We start from the raw sequence: 13,530 nt of genomic DNA, 5'->3' as shown, positions 1-13,530 counted from the left end.
ATATATAAGAAAAAAAAATCTTGGCTTCCACATAAAAGAAGTGCACATAGAAAATTTACCTATTTCTGTACGATGCACCTGTCTGTGGTCATCGCAAACGCTAATTCAAAGCAACTTCCACCATCTCCCCGAAATAGCATCATAACCAGCATGTCTACAGATGCATGTGTTGTCACTCATACCTGCGAACCAATGATTTGGTTTCTTCATTGCTATAGATTTGCGCCACGCTAATATTTAAAGACTGGCAATGTATTACAATGTGAAAATAATAAATCTGGTAAACCCTGAACGTAGTTTTTAAGTAAAGAGAAACACGACTCACTCTTCTCTCTAATGCATCTTTGCTGTGCTTGAAGTTATGAAGCCTTTCGCACTTGCTAATAGTTAATATTTCTTCACTGTGATAAGATTTAAAACCACCTCATTTCCCACGAAACAAACTTTGTTGTTACAAGAAAATATTTGGATGACTGAATATTTATGTGGTCATGATTAGCCATTACTGCTGTAGTATTGGTCCATTACGTTCCGAATACTTAATGAACGATAAGAAATTACGGACACGTGGTCTTTCAATATTTAAGTAAAGAAAACAAATGTAAAACTTTTCTCCCGTACCAGAAAATGGCACCATCGTAATGGTTTATCTACACAAACACAATGAAAGTATATTATGTAATTCTTGCGTTCACTATATTTATAACGATATAATTGCTGTATTAGGGCCATTAAACAATGTTGAATTATTATTAATATTTATAAAGCAAATCCACTCATGCAAGAAAATATTAATAATGAAAAAAAACACACACAACATAAACAATGACAACACAAACAACAACAACAACAACAATCAACAATGAAATCTACGTTGCTGACCATATCTGCATAATATAGAAAAATTCAAATTTATAAATGCAACGTCACTTCTGTAGAACACAGAGTGTGTGTGTGTGTGTGTGTGTGTGTGTGTGTGTGTGTGTGTGTGTGTGTGTGTGTGTTACGGACACATTACATTTTGGCCTAGGTAACAATTATAAATACCTCAAACTTTTTAAATTGTTATTAATGCAAAAGACACACACACACACACACACACACACACACACACACACACACACACACACACACACACACACACACACACACACACACACACTGAGGATAAAGTGGGAGAATACTGTGTTATCCATTGCTGTCTATTCCTTTGCGATAAGAGCCATTAATCTACTGGCACGATATATGTTATTGCCCTTTAAGTTATGGGAACGAAGATTCATTGATAGAACAGCAGTACGTAGTGCGATAAATCTATGTTCTTCAACTGGACAAAGCAGGATGTGTAAGTGTTAAAGAACACTGACCCGCTGCCACACCCACACGCAATTACCCAAGGAAACTCTAGTCATTAGTTTGCGTTGGCTTCCTTACACCGCAACCTTCCGCCCAATATCATGCCGTCATGCTTGTTTCCCAGGTCATGTTTGATTCATACGACAGAAATGAGGAAACCCAAAAATATCACTTTTCTTGTCGTATATGAGTTGCTATTACTGTTCGTGCCAGTGTTCAGGGATCCATCATGCCCACCACCGCTGCATGTGACAGATGAGGACATTATTCCTGTCATCTTAATCACCGCACTTCCAATAGTTAACAAGCCTTGTGTGTGTGTGTGTGTGTGTGTGTGTGTGTGTGTGTGTGTGTGTGTGTGTGTGTGTGTGTGTAGATACAATGATAGACACTCACATATTGTAAAGGAATGATAGACATACATTGTGACAGCTGTTGAGGAAGCATCACCGCAGTGTGAGATGTTGTACAGTTACTTTTGAAGTGTTTAGGGTTCTAGAAATTAATTAAATGTGTGAGAAGTTACGAGTATGCTGCACGATATTGTAGTTTCGGTAAACTAATGTCGTACTGAGTCTGTCTGACTCACAAGTATTATTATGTGTATTGTTATAGCCTTACGTTTGGCAGAGGGAACGCTGAGGGGGATGGGGGAGGCAGAGAATTAAGATACTAGTAGTTTATCATAAACGCACTGTGAAACTGTATGGTGATTTAACTTTGAGTTCCTTTGCTGTTGTGAACATTGGCGGCTCGTGTATAAGCACTGCAGGACTGCACCATCCCCTATTCCAACTCAATATTACCAATGATATTCTGTATAATTGGTCCTTTTTTCATTGATTCTTTATTTATATTTGTACATTATATATAATCTTTAAAGTTAACTTCAGCAGCCATCCTGTATTTTGGGATGAACAAAAAATGTATAGAACTTTGTCTTTCCTAGGTCCAGGAACGTGTTCGGGTGTTGTGCGCACACACACATATCCAGGATAGGAAACTCCTCCAGGGAGAGAAAGCACTGTTGTTCACGCAGGTGGTGCCAAGCCTGTCCTGCTGGTGGAAGGTAGCATTGTTTTTTTGGGGAAGGGCACCGCGTGTATTGTGCTTAAAATGTTGTGCCATAATCTTAAATGCATAACATGTAAAATTCGATTATCCTGCAGATATTCTATCAAAACATTTTTTTTTAGGGGTGTGTTCTTTTAATTTAATATTCTTTTTCATTGAAATAAAAAAGAAAAGAAAAACGGTTTTTCTTTTTCAGTGAAGGGATCAAGCTTAAACTGTAGCAATTTATTGTTTTAATAGTCAATCGAAGTGTTTGATTTTGTTCTGTTTGGGAAGTTATCATGTTTATTTACATAATTTATTTCTATATGTTTGTTTCCTTGTACGTAATATTAAAACAATGGCTATTTTTTTCTTTTTTTCTTTTCTGAAGGACCACCCTTATTAATTTTAGCTACGCACTACAACTAATTTCGAATGATCCTAGTTTCGCTTTGAACAGGCGATAACTAATTTGTCGTGTGTAGTAGGTGTATTATTTTCACTTTCGATACTTTTAATTATAATCAGTTGGATTGTTGTCCACTTGTTAGTTACAACGTTGTTCATGATTTTGTTTTCCTTTCATAAAGTGATATACTAGTTATTTGGACATCTCAGTAACTTTCCTGTCATCATGCACAACAGTGTTTTCTCACTGTTTGGCGTCGTGGTAACTCTAATCAGCACCCTTATACTGAAATTATAACTTTGTTAATCTTGTATTAAGCTCAGAAGGGGCCAGAGTAAATGAACCAGAGTAAATGAGTTGGCTATAAAACATCAAGGCACAATGATCACTGAAGTTTAAGGAGTCGCAGCGTTGGTCTGATGGGCTATCTCGAGCAACTCCGCTGCAGCTTGTAATTTTGGCGTACTTGTAACAACAGATGTACGTGCATGCATATACAGGGTGTTTCACAAGTTGTGGTACTTACTTAGGGATATGATAGTTTGGGTGATGCTGCGTAAAGAATACTTTATACACATATAGTAGTTTTTGCTTTGTTTGATCAAAAATGGTAAATGAAAATTAAGTGTGGCGAGCGGCCGGGTATGTATTGCGGGGACCGTTCTCTCAGGCGGGACACAACCCGTGCGGCGATATCTCTGTCTCTAGAGAAACATTAATTGATAGTATACACTTTGGGACTTGAAATCTTTAGAAAGGCTGCATCTAAAATGTTTCAATAATTTCATTAGCATTTAGAATACAGTACAATCATGGCAAATAATCGTGGACCATGTCAGCACTTTATTCACCCAACAGCCTCCCAAAAGACTACATGGCAACTCAACGCAAACGTCAGTGTCGTCCTACAGTATGTAGCGTGGAGGAATAAACTTCGCTCACAGGCACGACCAACGAGTATAAATACTATCTATACTCGTTGGGCACAACTCGTGAAACACCCTGTATATATATATATATATATATATATATATATATATATATATATATATATATATATATATATATATATATATATATATATATATATATATATATATATATATATATATATATATATATATATATATATATATATATATATATTCAAAGTAGCCATGGCTGTTCAGCAAAAGAGAAAGACAAAAAACAAATCTATGACTTAACATTTCGTAGAAGCAATTCTCCAAAAATAAATGAATAAAGCCGAATGATAAGATAGATGAGTGGATATAAAAATAATCCAGTCATATGACCAGAATATCTATCTATGGTTCATATTTTGACACATGCCTATCCCACCACAGACAAACACCCTGAACCACGCTCACAGGGAAACTCAGGGACCGTGCTATAGCCACGTCTATGTATTTCATCGTCCCCCCGAGGTTATTTGTCAGGGATCCACGAGAAGCAATCTTTCTGTGACCTTCATGCACCAAAGGCACAAAGGATGAACTTCCTGTTTTATCTGCGCTTGGAAAATGTTTATTCCCGTAATCTTTTTCCGAATTTCTCCCTTTGTTGTCTTCCTCCATTCCACTCCAATCTTTATTTCATTCTTATATTCTTATTCATTCCGTTCTCTCCCTCATCTTATTGCGTTGATCTTTTTTGCTCTCCTTCTATTATCAACATTGGGTCTGTTTGTTTTTCTTTTCCTTGCCATTACCAACATTATGAAGTACTGAAGAAACAGGAGAAATTGCTGGATATCACACACACACACACACACACACACACACACACACACACACACACACACACGCCCGGTAGCTCAGTGGTTAGAGCGCTGGCTTTACAAGCCAGAGGACCGGGGTTCGATTCCCCGGCCGGGTGGAGATATTTGGGTGTCTCCTTTCACGTGTAGCCCCTGTTCACCTAGCAGTGAGTAGGTACGGGATGTAAATCGAGGAGTTATGACCTTGTTGTCCCGGTGTGTGGTGTGTGCCTGGTCTCAGGCCTATCCGAAGATCGGAAATAATGAGCTCTGAGCTCGTTCCGTAGGGTAACGTCTGGCTGTCTCGTCAGAGACTGCAGCAGATCAAACAGTGAAATACACACACAAACTACCAGAGGAAAATAATTATTTTATCCTCGTCTGGCAAAGATAACAACAATAACAATTACAGCAAAATTGCCACCATTACTACCACTCCCACCATCACCACCAACTACTACAACTTCTACCACTACTACTACTACTTATACTAAAACTACTGCTACTACTACTACTACTACTACTACTACTACTACTACTACTACTACTACTACTACTACTACTACTACTACTACTACTACTACTACTGCTACTACTGCTACTACTACTACTACTACTACTACTACTACTACTACTACTGTTACTACTTTACTACTACTACTACTACTACTACTACTACTACTACTACTACTACTACTACTACTACTACTACTTTCACAACCACTACTACTATTGATCATCTATGTCTACACCTCATACAAACATCTGAATAGCAAGTGCGTCTCTGCATTGAACCCTTACAAGGAATATTTGTGGTCCATACGTGCATGGACTCCAGAGGTGAAGTTCTGGCCATCTCCCCTCCCCATGTCCCTGCCTCGATGCTTGGGAAACATTTTCAGGTTTTCTTCCTTGCAAAATATGTGCAGTCATATGTAAACCTGTGTGAATATATATGTATGTGAAATGAGATGCAGTTTACGAGGTTACTTTGTATGTGTAGAGAGAGAGAAAAAAAAACACTACAATTTGTTTAAGGTTCGCAATAACAGAAAGAAGTGTGTGTGTGTGTGTGTGTGTGTGTGTGTGTGTGTGTGTGTGTGTGTGTGTTTTTGTGTGTGTGTGTTTGTGTGTTTCATTGTTTTATGTAGGAGGAGAACCGGCCATGGACAACAAAGCTGCAATAAGACAAAAGGTTCACTGAGGTACCGAATCCCAAGGAGAGTCGAAAATAGCGATAAAAAAAAAACTATTAGGATAAGTATCTGGAAACCTCCTTGAATGAGATCAAGGTTAAGGAAATATAGCAGCAGAAGGTGAGTCCAAGAACATTTTTTGTGTTTGTTTGTGTGTGTGTTTAGTTGTTCCTCTTTTTTGTGTAGTATATATATATATATATATATATATATATATATATATATATATATATATATATATATATATATATATATATATAAATAGGAATCCGCGGGAAAGGTGGAGAAAATCAACGCTGGTCGCCAAAAGATTGATTCAGCTCTACAATGGAGAGAGAGAGAGAGAGAGAGAGAGAGAGAGAGAGAGAGAGAGAGAGAGAGAGAGGTAGGACAGACAAGCAAACAGACATAACCAAAGAGGATGTAGAAAAAAAAGGGATAGAGACCTTAAACAAGAGGAGGATCAAGTTAAACAAAGTGGAAAAATGGCAATTTTGGGCTAAGAGAATACTCAACCTTGCGAGGGACGGGAGGAGGGTCACCAAGAATATGATTTGCCCTTTACTTTCTTTTGTAGTGAACTCCAATATGCAGTCAGTTGTAGGGGCTTTTAGCGTTGAGAGGAGGAGAAACAGGCGAAGAGAAAGAAGAGAATGGTGATTCCGGTATGTGCCAGGGTCATGAATAGAGGAATGACTTGCGGAGGAAAAGGAGAGGAAAGTTCTGGAACTGAGTCAGTGAGATGAAAGCTGCGCCTGTGGAACAAACAAAAATGAAAAGAGGAATGGTTTGTAGGTAGGTGTGTGTGTGTGTGTGTGTGTGTGTGTGTGTGTGTGTGTGTGTGTGTGTGTGTGTGTGTGTGTGTGTGTGTGTGTGTGTGTGTGTGTGTGTGTGTGTGTGTGTGTGTGTGTGTGAGAGAGAGAGAGAGAGAGAGAGAGAGAGAGAGAGAGAGAGAGAGAGAGAGAGAGAGAGAGAGAGAGAGAGAGAGAGAGAGAGAGAGAGAGAGAGAGAGAGAGAGCATTTATCATAAACTTAGTCATATTAATGCCTTAATCATCCGAATTAGGCAATAAAGGACAATTTTACAAACTAGGTCGTGATCTCAAAAAGTACTGCTAAAGTTACATCCTTTACTGAGATGTTACAGAAAAATAATACTGACTCTGAAATTCTTAGTAGGCAAGAGGTTCCATCTTTAACTCCTCCATAAATTCATACAGCAGATGACCGTAAGTGATGTTTACCTGCTTTCGGTATGGAATGGAGCAGTGAACTTCATATATTTTCCTTCGAATGTTGATGGTAGAGAGGAAGCAGGAAAGGTAAAGGAAGATGGCACGGTCCTTCATGTCAGACACAGTACATTTCTTTTCTTCATTACGTTTCTTTTATCCGTGTACTCTTCGACCTCGTCCTCGTCTTCTTTATCTACGCGTCACGTTTACCACCACCACCTTCTTCCTCTTTTTCTTCCTCCCTCTTCTTTTTTTTTCATTTTCTTTGTTTCACTACCACCACCATCTCCTCCTCCTATGTCTTTTACTCGTTATCTTCCTCCTCATCCTCGCTTTACCTTTCATAGCGCTTCTTATCATCTTTCTCATTCCATTCTTTTTCTTCCGCTACCTTCTTCTGATATTTCTTTCCATCCTCCATCTCCTTCTCGTCCTCCTTTCTTCGTCCCATTCTCCGGAGGCCAGTGTTCCGATTTACCAGGAAATTCACGGGTGATAATAAGTTTTAGTGCACACTCGAACCAAGTAACCCGAGAGAGAGAGAGAGAGAGAGAGAGAGAGAGAGAGAGAGAGAGAGAGAGAGAGAGAGAGAGAGAGAGAGAGAGAGAGAGCAGTGTAGCTAACGGAGGGGCATCTCAGAAAGGATTCAGCACCAGATTAATAATTTTCTCGCCAACTTTCAGAATTAATGTCTGTCAAGTTTGATGGGTAAAATTGATAGGTGTCTTCAAGTCATCGTTCACTTACTTTATTTTTTTATTTGTTTTTATATTTAGTGTTATGATTGTTGCATTTTTGTTACCCTGTTGATATGATTTCTTCCTACCATATTAGTCTTTATCCTTTTTTTATTTAATAGATATCAATTTGTACTTTACTGTTCGCCTGAAAACTCTTTTCCTTATAAAAGGGATGATCTTAATCCAACACCTAATACTAGGTACGTAATATTTACAATTAAATGATTTAATACGGTGAGTAATGCAATTCCTCATAAACAGTAACAACGACGGTAAAGCAATCGCTAATGCTCTGAAGTACACCTGTAGGTAAAAATGATTAAATTGCTAATGTTCTGTACATCATGCTGGCGGTATTCTCCCTCGTCACGGAAATCCCTTGTGGTGAGGGACTCGAGTAGGGTCTTTGCCAGGAAGATTAAGAGGGAATTCATGTTGACCGGTTAATCGCAACATCATCTTGCCGTCTTGTTGTCACTTTGTAAGAATCCAGGTTATTTTCTGAGTTGTCCTACAGATTACCCTTTCTCTCTCTCTCTCTCTCTCTCTCTCTCTCTCTCTCTCTCTCTCTCTCTCTCTCTCTCTTATCTTAGCAAAACTAAAAACAATGAATATTAGTGTTCCACAGCTTTGCAGCATGAGTGGTAGAGATTTTTGTTGGTTCTTAAAACTTTTTTAAAGGTTTGTTGGCAGCTGGAGGGCCGGTAAGGGTGAAGGGACGACAAAGTTAAGGAGCGAGGAGAGGAAGGGAGGGTGAGATGGGATGGAAGGACAACGCTGGACTGGATGATGATGAGAGATATGATGTCGCTAGTTAAAATGTCCGTTCGATATGAAGAAAAATACGAGGGGAGTTTATCAAGAGAGTTGCTGGCAGGGGGAGGAGAGAGATGATATTACGAGCAAGAGTGAGAAAAAGGGAAAGAGGAGAGAGTATGTTTAATTAATGCGTTTCGAACGTGAAAGTCAACTGAACCCATTCTCACATTTCCTTTCAAGCGACATGGACTTTGTGAATGACAAAGCAAAGTGGAACTAAATTAAGGAACACAAATCTTTCCTTAAGTGCGTCAAAGTGAAGCAGGGGAAACACAGCCAAGTATCATATTACCTTGAAACCTGAATCTTTGTTCTTTACGTCGTATTGATTGGTGTTATCCACATCCTGGTATTGTTCTTTCTTGTGATGCTGAGACGATGAGCATCACAGTATGTTGTACACCGTAATATTACATTTTGTCTTTAGAGTACTGGGAATTTGTATTCTTTTCATCTTAAACAGAGAGATAGTAATGAGTTTCTATTCTGAATGCATAAATTCTCCATTGACGTACAGTGAATAGATGAAAAATATTACATCTTCATTTCAAATTACTGGAATATGTGTTCTTTATTTTCAATTAAAAAATAAGTGGATAATGATATGTTCCTTATATTCAGTGGGAGACCAGAGTGGGTGAAGGCAGGTGATATTTACTGAACGGCTTGAAGAGACGTCTCGACTGGTTGTTGTTTTTTTCTACAACAGTTATTATCTAATATTTCTTACCTCTATTTTGAGCCTAGAGAGAAGCCTTCGAGGTCTTCTGCTACTCTTTAGCTACAACTAATGTCAACAAGGTTTCACCTTATAGATAAAATACACACACACACACACACACACACACACACACACACACACACACACACACACACACACACACACACACACATATATATATATATATATATATATATATATATATATATATATATATATATATATATATATATATATATATATATATATATATATATATATATATATATATATATATATATATATATATATATATATATATATATATATATATATATATATATATATATATATATATATATATATATATATATATATATATATATATATATATATATATATATATATATATATATATATATATATATATATATATATATATATATATATATATATATATATATATATATATATATATATATATATATATATATATATATATATATATATATATATATATATATATATATATATATATATGATATATATATATTATATATATATATATATATATATATATATATATATATATATATATATATATATATATATATATATATATATATATATATATATATATATATATATATATATATATATATATATATATATATATATATGAACAACTACGATGAAGTAGTTTCAGGTGTGTATTCATCAAATCATTTATATTATAAGCTTACCTCATACAATACGTGAAAAATCTTAATTGTATTATCTTTCTTTTTGTCGTTATTCAAATACATAAAAACGTGACATTTTAAATATGTATAATGAATTTGGCCTCTTGCTAAAATTATAAGATATAGGAAAACTCTCTCTCTCTCTCTCTCTCTCTCTCTCTCTCTCTCTCTCTCTCTCTCTCTCTCTCTCTCTCTCTCTCTCTCTCTCTCTCTCTCTCTCTCTCTCTCTCATTAAAACATAATGTGTTGAATGATAGTGTGTTACATAGTTTCAGTGGGAGCTGTGGTCTTAGGCTAAGAACAAGCACTGTCCAGAGTCATCAGTTTTAAAGCTGCTCCAAGAAAGGTTTTGTGGTCGATGGGGCCAGTACTGTAATTGGCAAACACACACACCTCCGTCACTATTCGGTACCGTCACTGTCAGGCACTCGCACTATCCAGATCACTTCCTCCACTACTTGCATTGTCACAGCCAGGCACACTTGTTTTACACTCGACTCTTTCTGGGACTGTCACTGTCAGGCATTTCATCTCCTTCCTCATCCGCCCATACTGTCACTGTCCGAAGCCAGGAGTGGGAGGTGCACTTCATCTGCAGGGTGACATCCTGGGACCATACTCTGCACAGTGTGTCTGACCGTACAATAGTTATCACAATTTGTCAACCTTAAATGTATAGAATGAAATAGGTTTTGACATAATTTTCTTAGATTTGAAATGTTTTGACATCATATTACTACTTTTGGGAATAGTTAGACAGTGTATCCAAACAAAAGAAACATGATATATGGGAGAAGATTACGGCCGACAGCCGGACTCATGCAGGTCCCATAAGACAAGGTTTGTTGGAATTTGAGAACATTGATCGTACCGCTCTTGAGGATAGTACTCCATGATAGTACTCCATGAAAGGCCTCACCTGCGCCTTTTCCAGCGTCATGAGACCCTTGGTGAAGTTGGCGTTGAGTTACTCAAGTATATGCTTCACTCGACGCAGGAGTGTCACCCTTAGGGAGGAGGCCTTGCTTGCTATGCTATGCTTTGGCTTTCGAAGTGAGTGTGAAATCTATCTCCCTCCCAAAGATGTTGATCCAGTCCTTGATGGCAAGGGTGTCTTTTTCAAGGTTCAGCTAGCTTTCTTTCAGCCTGGCGTCCTCCCGTGGACGTGAGATTACATAGGCCTGAGTTCTTTCTACAGCAAACTTGACTTACAACTGTCTGTCCCAGGCCATGATGTAACCATGTTGGCGGTTGATGGCATCGATCACGTTCACTGCCTCCTCTCAACGAAGCTGTGTTGGAGAGTGGTACCTCTCTCTCTCTCTCTCTCTGCTATGAATGGGGGATGAAAAGATAAATGAATAAACACAGATCTATTTGCAAACACACTAGCAAATAAGTACACAGATGACAAATAGACAAGTAGTATGAAAGAAATATAGACATAAAAAGATACATGGACAGGTAAGTAGACAGATAGTGTCCCATGTTATATATTATGAAAGACGGTGAAAGATACAAGTATCATATCAACATGACACTTAAATCTGTTAAACATTTCTTGGCTCCAAAATGTATGGACGAATCGATCACTGTTACTTTATGCCGTGCATTGGAAAGTGATATTCATTGCTGTACTCATAGATGGTCAAATGATTAATACCGTAACATAAAGATGACAGGCAGAATCTTAGGTTAATAAGATGATCTTTTATCAACAAATAAGCCGAAAGTTCATAAATGTTACAGCGAAAATTTGAGATAATTCATTATTACTATAATGTTTCTTTTATCATTCTTAAGATTTAAACTACTCATAATGGCATGCAATTAGGCGCTGCAATAGTCTATCCTGTTATATAAAGGTATATAGTTGTATCTAATTTATCATTTTTTTCTGTGAAAGGGGAACGAATCTATTTTGCGTTAGCAGTATATGTTGTAATAGATAAGAAAAGTCAATAATTACCAATAATAGAAAGTTGCTCTTACAATATCTTACATGACCACACCAGCGTGAACAATATATTCCATCACATCCCATTCTTATGTCTACGTGGACATAAGAACAGACACAGAAATATCTAACTTAACATTTTACTACTCTTTAGCTGATTCGCCTCCTAACCAGTACTTTTACGCTCATCCTACTGTGAGGAATTTATTTTCTCTGATTGTCTATTATATTACAATCAAACAGTTTATTTCTCATATATTTGCGTAAGAGTACTGAACACTAATCTTCGCCTGGTGTTCACGGCCGGAGTTACACCATTTTTACATTATTTTTTTTACTACTGCAAATCCCTGTCACACACAGTGTAATATTTTATTGCAAGTAAATACTACTCGTATTATAATATTTTTTGTAACTGCGATATGCCTGATACACAACAATGCACGTTTTCCATTTCATGACAAAAAAAAAAAAAAAAAAAAAAAACTGAACGCTTTTCATATTTGTCTTTCATATAGCTTTGCCTCATTCAACCATACAAAATGAGCTGGCCAGGGCAAATGGATCGGGTGGAGAATGTAATAGTCTTATAGGGTAATGAAACGTATATTTTCCTATGTATCACATCGAGTACGACATTTTTCCCTGCTTCCTACGTCGCCCGGCATCGTTCATGAGTGAGTTGTGAGCCGTCTCTGTTCACACCTATATAACAAGCCGTTGTGTTGTGTGACTTCTGATATACGAGCAGTTTACCGCAAATATATTAACATTCTGCTCGAAACAAGAAGGTGAAGCCTGGGGAGAGTTGCTGGCTTTCGGAGACAAAGAAGAGGTGAGGCTTGCTCAGTTATTTACATTTCAGTAGATATTTTTGTAGCGTATGTGGATTTTAGGTAACTGCCGCAGCAAGTAGTTGAGTGTCTCTTTATTTCACCGGAGCTGTAATTATTGTCGTTTAATATATAACTGTTGACGAGCAGACGTAAATGTGTGTGTGTGGACGTTGTGACTGTGCATTATGACCCGCCATGATCTTTGACGTGGTTGCCTTATATCATCACGTTTATTAAGAGCAATTTTCGTTAGTGCTTGATTCAGGAGTAATGACCAGGCAGACAAAGAACACAGTGAAGCATCTAGCTTGGGGTAAATCAGAGTGATTAGGTAGCGCAAACGGGCAACGATTACACCAACAATAAAAATGCAATGAGAGAGAGAGAGAGAGAGAGAGAGAGAGAGAGAGAGAGAGAGAGAGAGAGAGAGAGAGAGATGGGAGGCAACAACATACACAGATATAGAAAAAAAATATAACAACATCGTAAACCGTTCACAAAACTATAGAAAAAATAAGTTACTCGAGCAACAAAGTTTCTGTCTCTCTCTCACAGTGTTTCCCAAGGCGTGTGTGAGGTTTTTTTTTCTTTTTCTTTTTTCTGGGAATCTTCGACCGCAAGTTCTATTATGAAGTTAGGTAGAGGCAGAGGAGAAACAGTCAGCATCAAAGATTAAGCAGTTGGTCGTTCTCAAGCTGCCGGGTGGACTATAAGGTAGGCTATA

General features: G+C 37.3%; 1 non-coding gene across 1 annotated transcript; it reads left to right on the top strand.

Annotated features, from left to right (window-relative positions):
- The first annotated feature begins 4,626 nt into the window (after positions 1-4,626).
- Trnav-uac lies at positions 4,627-4,700 on the top strand. The gene has a single exon. It is a non-coding gene; the product is annotated as a tRNA-Val (tRNA).
- The last annotated feature ends 8,830 nt before the right edge of the window (positions 4,701-13,530 follow it).

This window comes from Portunus trituberculatus, chromosome 16 (genome assembly GCF_017591435.1).
Source record: "Portunus trituberculatus isolate SZX2019 chromosome 16, ASM1759143v1, whole genome shotgun sequence".
NCBI classification, from domain to species: Eukaryota; Metazoa; Arthropoda; class Malacostraca; order Decapoda; family Portunidae; genus Portunus; species Portunus trituberculatus.
The sequence above is the reverse complement of the archived record's forward strand: the minus strand, read 5'-3'. Positions and strand labels throughout refer to the sequence as shown.